This window comes from Thalia democratica, unplaced genomic scaffold (assembly GCF_965202585.1).
Source record: "Thalia democratica unplaced genomic scaffold, ktThaDemo2.hap1.1 HAP1_SCAFFOLD_669, whole genome shotgun sequence".
NCBI lineage: Eukaryota > Metazoa > Chordata > Thaliacea > Salpida > Salpidae > Thalia > Thalia democratica.
The window spans coordinates 5001-15000 of NW_028139666.1; the positions used below are offsets into that span (position 1 = coordinate 5001).

A 10000-nucleotide genomic window follows, 5' to 3' on the forward strand; every position below is an offset into this window, starting at 1 on the left:
CTACATTTCCTCGCCCTCCAAAAAGGCTCGGATTTAGCGCTGGGCTTATCCCGCTTCACTCGCCGTTACTAGGGGAATCCTTGTTAGTTTCTTTTCCTCCGCTTAGTGATATGCTTAAGTTCAGCGGGTCGTCCCGCCCGATCTCAGGTCAAAAGTGATGTACTATAAAAGTACATGCGCTTTGTACGTCGGCCTTTTGAAGTCACTTAACTTATTCTCGAGCACCTACCGTCGTTGCTACCTCACCCGAGGCCAGCAGGCTGCTCACGCTTCAGCTGTGAAATCGCCAGACCAGCTGTCTTTGACGACACGCTCCTCAATTAAGAAACGAGTCGCAGGCACTTTCAAACTAATGAAAGGATCGGTGTGTTAAAGACCCTGAGACGGACGTGGCCCCAGGATTACCCGAGGCCGCAATACGCGTTCAGAATATCGATGCTCAATGTGTCCTGCAATTCACATTACTTCTCGGAGCTAGCTCCGTCCTTCATCGACGCTCGAGCCGAGTGATCCACCGCTAAGAGATCTCTCGTGTTAATCAATCTCAATGCAACCAAAAAATCGTGTTCAAAAAGAAGCGGCCGCGCCAGCACTTGCGTGCTGAATTATTACTCCCGCTGTCAGGAAGCAACGCGACCGAACTATAACAGTTACAGGGCTCGGTCCCTTCGAAGAAGAGACGTCGCTTGAAATCAAATTTCGATTCGTTAATGATCCTTCCGCAGGTTCACCTACGGAAACCTTGTTACGACTTTTACTTCCTCTAAATGATCAAGTTCGATCGTCTTTTCGAACACCGGCGAGTGCGTTGCCGCACGTACCAGGCTCAATCGGAGGACCTCACTAAACCATTCAATCGGTAGTAGCGACGGGCGGTGTGTACAAAGGGCAGGGACGTAATCAACGCAAGCTAATGACTCGCGCTTACTGGGAATTCCTCGTTCAAGGGAAACAATTGCAAGTCCCTATCCCTAGCACGACCGGGGTTCAACGGATTACCCGGACCTTTCGGCCTAGGGAACACACGATGATCCGGTCAGTGTAGCGCGCGTGCGGCCCCGAACATCTAAGGGCATCACAGACCTGTTATTGCTCAATCTCGTGTGGCTAAACGCCACTAGTCCCTCTAAGAAGTTGTCTCCGACCCAATGGGTCGAGCAGCTATTTAGCAAGTAAGAGTCTCGTTCGTTATCGGAATTAACCAGACAAATCGCTCCACCAACTAAGAACGGCCATGCACCACCACCCACAGAATCAAGAAAGAGCTCTCAATCTGTCAATCCTCGCTGTGTCCGGGCCGGGTGAGATTTCCCGTGTTGAGTCAAATTAAGCCGCAGGCTCCACTCCTGGTGGTGCCCTTCCGTCAATTCCTTTAAGTTTCAGCTTTGCAACCATACTTCCCCCGGAACCCAAAGACTTTGGTTTCCCGGAAGCTGCCGGACAGTTCTTAAGTTCGACACTGCCCGATCGCTAGTCGGCATCGTTTAAGGTCAGAACTAGGACGGTATCTGATCGTCTTCGAACCTCTGACTTTCGCTCTTGATTAAAGAAAACATTCTTGGCAAATGCTTTCGCAGTCGTTCGTCTTGCGCCGATCCAAGAATTTCACCTCTAACGGCACAGTACGGATGCCCCCGTCCGTTCCTATTAATCATTACCTCGTGCTCCGAAAACCAACAAAATAGAACCGAGGTCCTATTCCATTATTCCATGCAACATTATACAAGCGTAAAGCCTGCTTTGAACACTCTAATTTTTTCAAGGTAAACTTGCCGGACCACCGCAACACTCAGTTAAGAGCACCGCGAAGGCACCGACCAACAAGAACAACGAGGCCAGTGCTAGCCTTTCGACCGACCAACCTCGCCGTCCCTATATCCAACTACGAGCTTTTCAACCGCAACAACTTAAATATACACTTTTGGAGCTGGAATTACCGCGGCTGCTGGCACCAGACTTGCCCTCCAATGGATACTCGTTAAAAAGTTTAAAGTGTACTCATTCCAATTGCAGGACCTCGTACGAGGTCTGCATTGTTATTTTTCGTCACTACCTCCCCGAGCCGGGAATGGGTAATTTGCGCGCCTGCTGCCTTCCTTGGATGTGGTAGCCGTTTCTCAGGCTCCCTCTCCGGAATCGAACCCTGATTCTCCGTCACCCGTTACAACCTCGGTAGGCCGATACCGTACCGACGATAGTTGATAGGGCAGTTGCTTTAATGAGATGTCGCCAGCACTAGGCCGTGCGATCCGCAAGCTTATCCAGAGTCACCATTGTAACGACCCGAAAGCCGGTTAGTTTTGGTCTGATAAATGCGCGCCTCACGTCAGTTCGGCGCTTTACGCATGTATTAGCTCTAGAATTGCCACAGTTATCCATGTAAAAGCGTACAATCAAATGAACCATAACTGATTTAATGAGCCATTCGCAGTTTCACTGTACGTGAGCTCGTACTTACACTTGCATGGCTTAATCTTTGAGACAAGCATATGACTACTGGCAGGATCAACCAGATAACTATCCGAGGGCGTTTAAACCCGTTGCTCGACTGAGCGTTTTTACTGTATAAATACAGACCTTTTCTATCACTCGGCTTAAAAGCCTTGCGAACGTTACTGAAAGTCGGCGCCGGCCTTTTGCTGTTTAAAGCGCCAGCCCGCGTCGACTGCAGCATGCAGCTATACAACTGACTGTTCTTTCTCCCGACCAACCGTTTGCCTTCTGCCGGTTAACTCGTCAGCAGCAACACGCCATCTGTCTGCTGCAGTTACCCGCCTCGAGCCGTGCCTGCGTCGGCTACTCGTCTCGACGACTTCGCAAAGCTATAAGCCTACCGCCGCTGGACGCTTGTAGTTTTTCATACGCTGCTCCGATGCGTTTACATAGCACGTTCGCCGCCGCTGCAATAGCCGCGCCTCGGGTGCTAAACAGTAATGCTTTAAGCCCGCTTTCTCGCCAAGTCGACCGAACGCACAAACACGTCTCTCTCACTAGTGTAAAGTAATGCATACGCGTATGATGCTCAAATGTTGTTGTTGAACTTTTTTGCCGATTTTTCCCGATTTTTTTTAAATTTCTTTGTTTCTTTTCAATTTTTTTAATATTTTAAGCTTATTTATGCTACGTTTAAATGTTTTAATACTTTTTTTATACTTTATTTAATATGTTTAAAAGAAATAAATAAAAAATAATATATATAAACTACTTTTTATAATGTTTTAAATATGTTTGTTTATTATAAATAAGCTTTATTTGTATTATTTTTTATTTAAACTTACTTTTTAAATCTTTATATTTGTTTTATCGTTTTAAGCACATTGCGATAAATATAATAAACAAACAATTGAATAAAAATAATAATAAAAAAAAAAATAAAAATAAAAACATAAGCTTATTTTATATGTTTCATTTTATTTTTATTTAATAACCTTTTCAAACCTTAATACTCGTTTTATTTTTTTAAGCAGATCGCGATAAATATAATAAACAAACAATTAAATAAAAATAAATAAAAATAAAATAAAAAAATCAAACATAAGCTTATTTTATATGTTACATTTTATTTTATTTAAAACTTACAATTTAAACCTTTGTATTTGTTCTATTCTTTTAAGCACATCGCGATAAATATAATAAGCAAACAATTAAATAAAAATAATAATAATAAAAAATCATAAACTTATTTTATATGTTTCATTTTATTTTTATTTAAACTTACTTTTTAAACCTTTATAGTTGTTTTATTTTTTAAGCACATGGCGATAAATATAATAAGCAAACAATTAAATAAAAATAATAACAAATAAATAAAACAATACAGCTAAACTATAAAAAGAAAACTAAATAACTGATAAATACTTGTAAAACATTATTTGAAAAATGTATTTTGAAACACAACACGATTGATTTATAAATAATAATATATTTTTAATTTGTGTAGTTTATTGAAAGTAGTCTCCTTATTTGCTTCTGGTTTTACTTGAGTTACACAACGTTAAATAAACATACTTAACTAAAAATACTGTCATTTTAATAAAACTAAGTACAAATACATTGAATTAACATAGAACTTTAAAAAGCCTTCGCTAGTATCTGTTGGTAACAGTAAATAACCTATTATGACTCACAATACAAGAGTGCGAAATTTATTTTTCATTTGATTTTTCAGGTATTTATTTATTTGTGGAAATAAACTTTTTTATTACATTAGAAACTAATAGAATTTTTCCTATAACTATACCTATTATTATATTTAGTATGCTTAAAAGTAATAAAATGAAACGTCGCGATTATATAATAAACAAACAATCAAACAAACAAAGAAAAAAAAAAAAAAACTATTTTTTTAAACTTATAATTTTATAATTTCAACTATATGTCTTATTTTATTTTCATTTAAACTTACTTTAAACCTCTGTATTTGTTATATATATTTCAACACAATACGATTAAACTATAAGACAAACAACAAAATAAAATAATCACATTAATAAATACACTAAGCAAATAGCTAGAATAAATATAAATAGTTCAATATATACAATATATTTCTTCCATTTTTAAGTTACTTGTTAAACATATTTATTTAAACATGTTTCTTTAGAATATAAAACTAGCAGTTCTACAAATAAAGAAATTAAAAAGCCAATACACATAACACTAACTTTTCATAAATTAGATATGCAAATATGAACAAAATAATAACTAAATTGTTAAGCTTTTGTAAACTGTGAACTTATAAACTTATAATAACAATTGCATATTCACTATTCACAATAGCTTTTTATTTAGTACACAACTGGTCTGTAAATTGTGTAGTTTATTGAAAGTATAATCCCGTTTTGCTTCTGGTTTAAATAAAGTTATACAACACATACTAAAGTAAATTAAATAAAGTAATTCACTACTATCTATTATATAAAACCAATTTACAAAATACATTAAAATAAATAAAAATGAACTTTGAACTTATAATAATAACTGCATATTCACTATTCAGAATTGCTTTAAATTTAGTACACAACTGGTCTGTAAATTGTGTAGTTTATTGAAAGTATAATCCCGTTTTGCTTCTTGTTTAAATAAAGTTATATAACACATACTAAAGTAAATTAAATAAAGTAATTCACTACTATCTATTAAATAAAACCAATTTACAAAATACATTAAATTAAGTTAAAGTGAACTTTGAACTTATAATAATAACTGCATATTCACTATTCAGAATTGCTTTAAGTTTAGTACACAACTGGTCTGTAAATTGTGTTGGTTCTATTCAAGTACTCTCCTTGTTTGTTTTGTTTTAGTTGTATCACATTCAATACACATAATAAAGTAAACCAAATAAACTCTATTAATTTAAACTAAGTACAAATACATTAAGTTAATACAAAACTTTAAAAAGCTTTTGCTAGTATCTGTTGGTAACAGTAAATAACTTATTATGACTCACAATACAAAAGTGCAAAATTTATTTTCGTTTGATTTTTCAAGTGATTTGTTTGTGGACAAAAAAACTTTTAAGTTTTAGTATAAAAGACTAATTGTATTAATTTTAACTCAGAAAATTGTACTCTACAAGATGGTGCCATTATTTTTTCGATATCTCAAACTGGTCAAACCACTTTTTTAGCGCTCTAATTGGTTTAAACAGCAAATAACGTTATCTGATTGGCTTACGTTTTTATTTGCTAATAACTAGAATTTACTTTTCTTTTAAGCGTTAAAGAAATGTAAATAAACGAGTAATATGTATAAATAGGTCAGAAAGAAAAATAGTACAAAAAGATGAATTCAAAAAGCAAAAGCCTACGGCACGTGGTATTCCCAAGCGGTCACCCATCTAAGTACTAACCACGCCCGACACTGCTTAACTTCCCAGATCGGACGAGATGGGGTGTGCTCAGTGTGGTATGGTCGTAGGCGTTTGAAAGCGTTTACAAGCCTTTATAAACCCTTCGGTTTGTTTAAAAAACCTATTTGCACTTGATTTACAATCAATTTGATATTTTAAAATTATTCCTTATAAAATTTTAACCTGAATTAACCTTTTTTTTTGTTTTTTTTTATCAACAGTTACTCCCAAACTGTACTAAAACTGTATTGTAACTGTACAAAAGTGTTTGTTTAAATAATTGTTATCTATAAATTACCTAAGACCAGGACAAGTAGAAGTAAAGTTTATTGAATTATTGAATTAAATAAATAAAATCGTAAAATAAAATAATACAATATGTTTACAATTTGTCATTGATCTATCCATTTATGTTATTGCATTACAAATACAAACATTGCATACATTCAAGAGTATTATTCATCAATCTTTTCAATATAATAAGTTTTAAATTTATATTTATTTTTAAATAATTCCTGACATTTTAGATTACCTGAGATTTTTTTTTAATTAAATTAATTTTAGTAATTATATACTTGACGTTCTATTTTGTTTAATTTGATAACTCAACCATGTTTATATTTTTTATAGTTTAACAGAACTATTAAACTAAAAGACATTACATACAGCTTCTAAAAGTTTTAAACACCTTAAAAAAGTAATATATAAAATAATTGATAAGAATATTAAACTTATAAAAATTTAGTAAAAGGTTATATAAACGTTATTTAAATTAATATAAGATAGTTAACTTATTTTTTCATTTAATGTGATATAATATAAATATATTTTGAGAGACAATTAATTAACGTAAACAATGTCATAGTGGAAACTGCATGTCTGCTAAAAACGTAAAACGCAAAACTGCTTTAATAAATCACTAAATAACAAAAAAATTGCCTGTCTAGCAGGCGTTCAAATTCAAATGACAAAGAAATTTAACTCCGGCTCTCAAGTATATGTCTTGCGTGACGACTAGCGGGACTCGATCTCACAACCTTCCGCTTATGAGTTAGCTGTCAAGACCAAAGACCCAACGCCACGACAAAGATAAAGAAATATTTTGCTATATAAATAGGTTGATTTTTATAATTTTGTCAATTACAATTACATGTCAATTACAGTGTCAATTTGAATTTAAATTAAATTAATTTTAGTAATTAAATACTTGACGTTCTAGTTTGTTTAATTTGATAACTCAACTATGTTTATTTATTTTTTACTAATTTTAAAATTATTATTATACTATATATTTGTTATATTATATTTATTTTATTACTTAAACTTATTATATACATTTAATATATAATATTATTAAATAACTTTATTAACGAATTAAAAACAAAATATTATTATTATTATGTTATTAATTTAGTGTTTTATTTTAAAGATATATTAAAGAACTAAACAGATATTACCCCTAAAAAACTTTGTTAATAATATATAAAAAGTACTCAAAGTCAGATTCGGAAATATATATACTGTTTTTTTTCATCAATATTGCAGGTCTGCGTAGCCGGGGGCTGTAATCTAGCTGCCAGCAGGCCTGAAATGGTGGCCACTATTGTTCAATGTTCAACTTCAAATTCTTTGAGATTATACTGTACTATCTATCTATTTAACAAATCTATCTAACAAATGTTGTTCAATCTAGGTTGTGGGTACTTGGGTCGAGTAATGCCTTTGACTTACAATCTGTTGTGGATTGTCAATATTTCTCTATCTATCAATAAACAAATCTATCTAATAAATGTTGTTCAATCTAGGTTGTGGGTACTTTGGTCGAGTAATGCCTTTGACTTACAATCTGTTGTTGATTGTCAACATTCCTCTATCTATCAATAATGATTATATTCAATATTAAATGTTGATTAATTCAGTTGTAAGAAAACCAGTGCGCTGGTTAGGTTGGGTAAGGCCTTCGACTTACAATCTTTGGGATTATCAACGTTCATCACAAGTACAGTAACGATCTCATTGAATTTCCAGTTGGAACATTGGATTGTAGTGGTGGCCTACTCTTTTTTGCCTAGTTTGACAAACTATTGTATATATATTGTATAACTTTATTTGTATTATTTTTTTTTTAAATTACTACTTATTATTAAAGAATTAAATTTTCTCCATTGTTTTCTCCATCGCGAACATTAAAAAAAAAAACTATGTATTTGAACTGTTTTTTATATGTTTTGTTTTATTTTTATTCAAACTTACTTTAAACCTCTGTATTTTTTATACAATACGATTAAACTATATAACAGAAAAATAATTAAATAATCAAACTATTGAATAAGCAGTTAAATAGTGTGTTTTTTTATGCTTCTTTCATTTTTAACTTACTTGTTAACCATATTTCTTTTATTAAAGTATAAAACTAACAGTTACTAAAATAAAATAATCATAAAGTCAATACACAAAACACTAACTTTTTATAATTTAAATATGCAAACATGAATATAGTTATGAAGTAAAGTTATTCAAAGCTTATAATTATGAAACTTTTGTATAATATTTTTGTTTTTTTTTTTGTAATAACTACAAAATTGGTATTTTAGTTTATTGTTAGTAACTAAATATTTATATTTATTATACTTAAAAAAAAACTTCTATACTAACTCTAATTTCAAAGCATATTAAAACATACAAATTTTACCAACTAAATATTTATTTTTATTTTTATTATTATAACTTTCAAACATAAGCTTGTATACCTTATATACCTATATACCTCATATAGGAGGCTTGACATAACATAACATTATTTAATTCTTTTTGTTTGAAATAAACTCATTTAGTTATTAGTAAATTACAACATAAATGTTTATAACAATAAAACTAAGATTTAGCTTTTGAGTTAGTAAACTTTGATAGTTTTCTTTTAATAGTTTAATAGTCCTTATTTAAGTTCAAACAAAATTGCTATATATTTAATACACATACAAAAGTAAACTAAGTAAACGTAATTCAATAGTTTCTATTAAGTAAAATTTATTACAAATACATTAAGTTAATACAAAACTTTAAGAAGCTTTTGCTAGTATCTGTTGGTAACAGTAAATAACTTATTATGACTCACAATACAAAAGTGCAAAATTTATTTTCGTTTGATTTTTCAAGTGATTTGTTTGTGGACAAAAAAACTTTTAAGTTTTAGTATAAAAGACTAATTGTATTAATTTTAACTCAGAAAATTGTACTCTACAAGATGGTGCAATTATTTTTTCGATATCTCAAACTGGTCAAACCACTTTTTTAGCGCTCTAATTGGTTTAAACAGCAAATAACGTTATCTGATTGGCTTACGTTTTTATTTGCTAATAACTAGAAGTTACTTTTCTTTTAAGCGTTAAAAAAATGTAAATAAACGAGTAATAAGTATAAATAGGTCAGAAAGAAAAATAGTACAAAAAAGATGAATTCAAAAAGCAAAAGCCTACGGCACGTGGTATTCCCAAGCGGTCACCCATCTAAGTACTAACCACGCCCGACACTGCTTAACTTCCCAGATCGGACGAGATGGGGTGTGCTCAGTGTGGTATGGTCGTAGGCGTCTGAAACCGTTTACAAGCCTTTATAAACCCTTCGGTTTGTTTAAAAAACCTATTTGCACTTGATTTACAATCGATTTGATATTTTAAAATTAATCCTTATAAAATTTTAACTTGATGTAAGTATTTTTTTTATTAATACCTTTTTTTTTTGGTGTTTTAATTACAATTACTCCCTGTAACTTTATTTAAGACTTTGTTTAAAAGATTGTTAACTATATTCTATATTAAATACTATGATAATTAGAAGTAAAGTTTATTAAGTAAACTAGATTAGATTAAACTAAATAAAAAATATTGTTAAAATAAACATGTTGTGTTTAGTTTGTTTTACTATTTCTCATTGTTCTATTTATAGATGGTATTGTTTTACTTCAAGAATATTTATAGTTAGTTTCTAAGGAATATCTCATACTACATCAGATTTTACGATTAACTTAATTTTAGGTAATAAAATATTTGACGTTTAATTTAATAACTCAACTATGTTTATGTTATAAAATGATAGTATATAATACACATACATTATAATGTAATAATATAACTAGTTGTATAGTAT

At 31.4% G+C, this 10000-nt stretch overlaps 5 non-coding genes across 5 annotated transcripts in view; all 5 read right to left on the bottom strand.

The window, feature by feature from the left end:
* LOC145846835 (large subunit ribosomal RNA) overlaps positions 1–151 on the bottom strand; it is a 3644-nt gene extending 3493 nt beyond the window's left edge. Inside the window, exon 1 of the ribosomal RNA XR_014370900.1 lies at positions 1–151. This exon is cut by the window's left edge and continues 3493 nt beyond it. This is a non-coding gene — a ribosomal RNA (large subunit ribosomal RNA).
* Positions 152–373: 222 nt separating this feature from the next.
* Positions 374–526, bottom strand: LOC145846814 (5.8S ribosomal RNA). Its single transcript, XR_014370880.1, has one exon. It is a non-coding gene; the product is annotated as a 5.8S ribosomal RNA (ribosomal RNA).
* A 182-nt stretch (positions 527–708) lies between these two features.
* On the bottom strand, positions 709–2516 carry LOC145846827 (small subunit ribosomal RNA). The gene has a single exon (XR_014370893.1). It is a non-coding gene; the product is annotated as a small subunit ribosomal RNA (ribosomal RNA).
* Positions 2517–5805: 3289 nt separating this feature from the next.
* On the bottom strand, positions 5806–5924 carry LOC145846812 (5S ribosomal RNA). The gene has a single exon (XR_014370878.1). It is a non-coding gene; the product is annotated as a 5S ribosomal RNA (ribosomal RNA).
* A 3399-nt stretch (positions 5925–9323) lies between these two features.
* Positions 9324–9442, bottom strand: LOC145846823 (5S ribosomal RNA). Its single transcript, XR_014370889.1, has one exon. It is a non-coding gene; the product is annotated as a 5S ribosomal RNA (ribosomal RNA).
* Between the last annotated feature and the right edge of the window lie 558 nt (positions 9443–10000).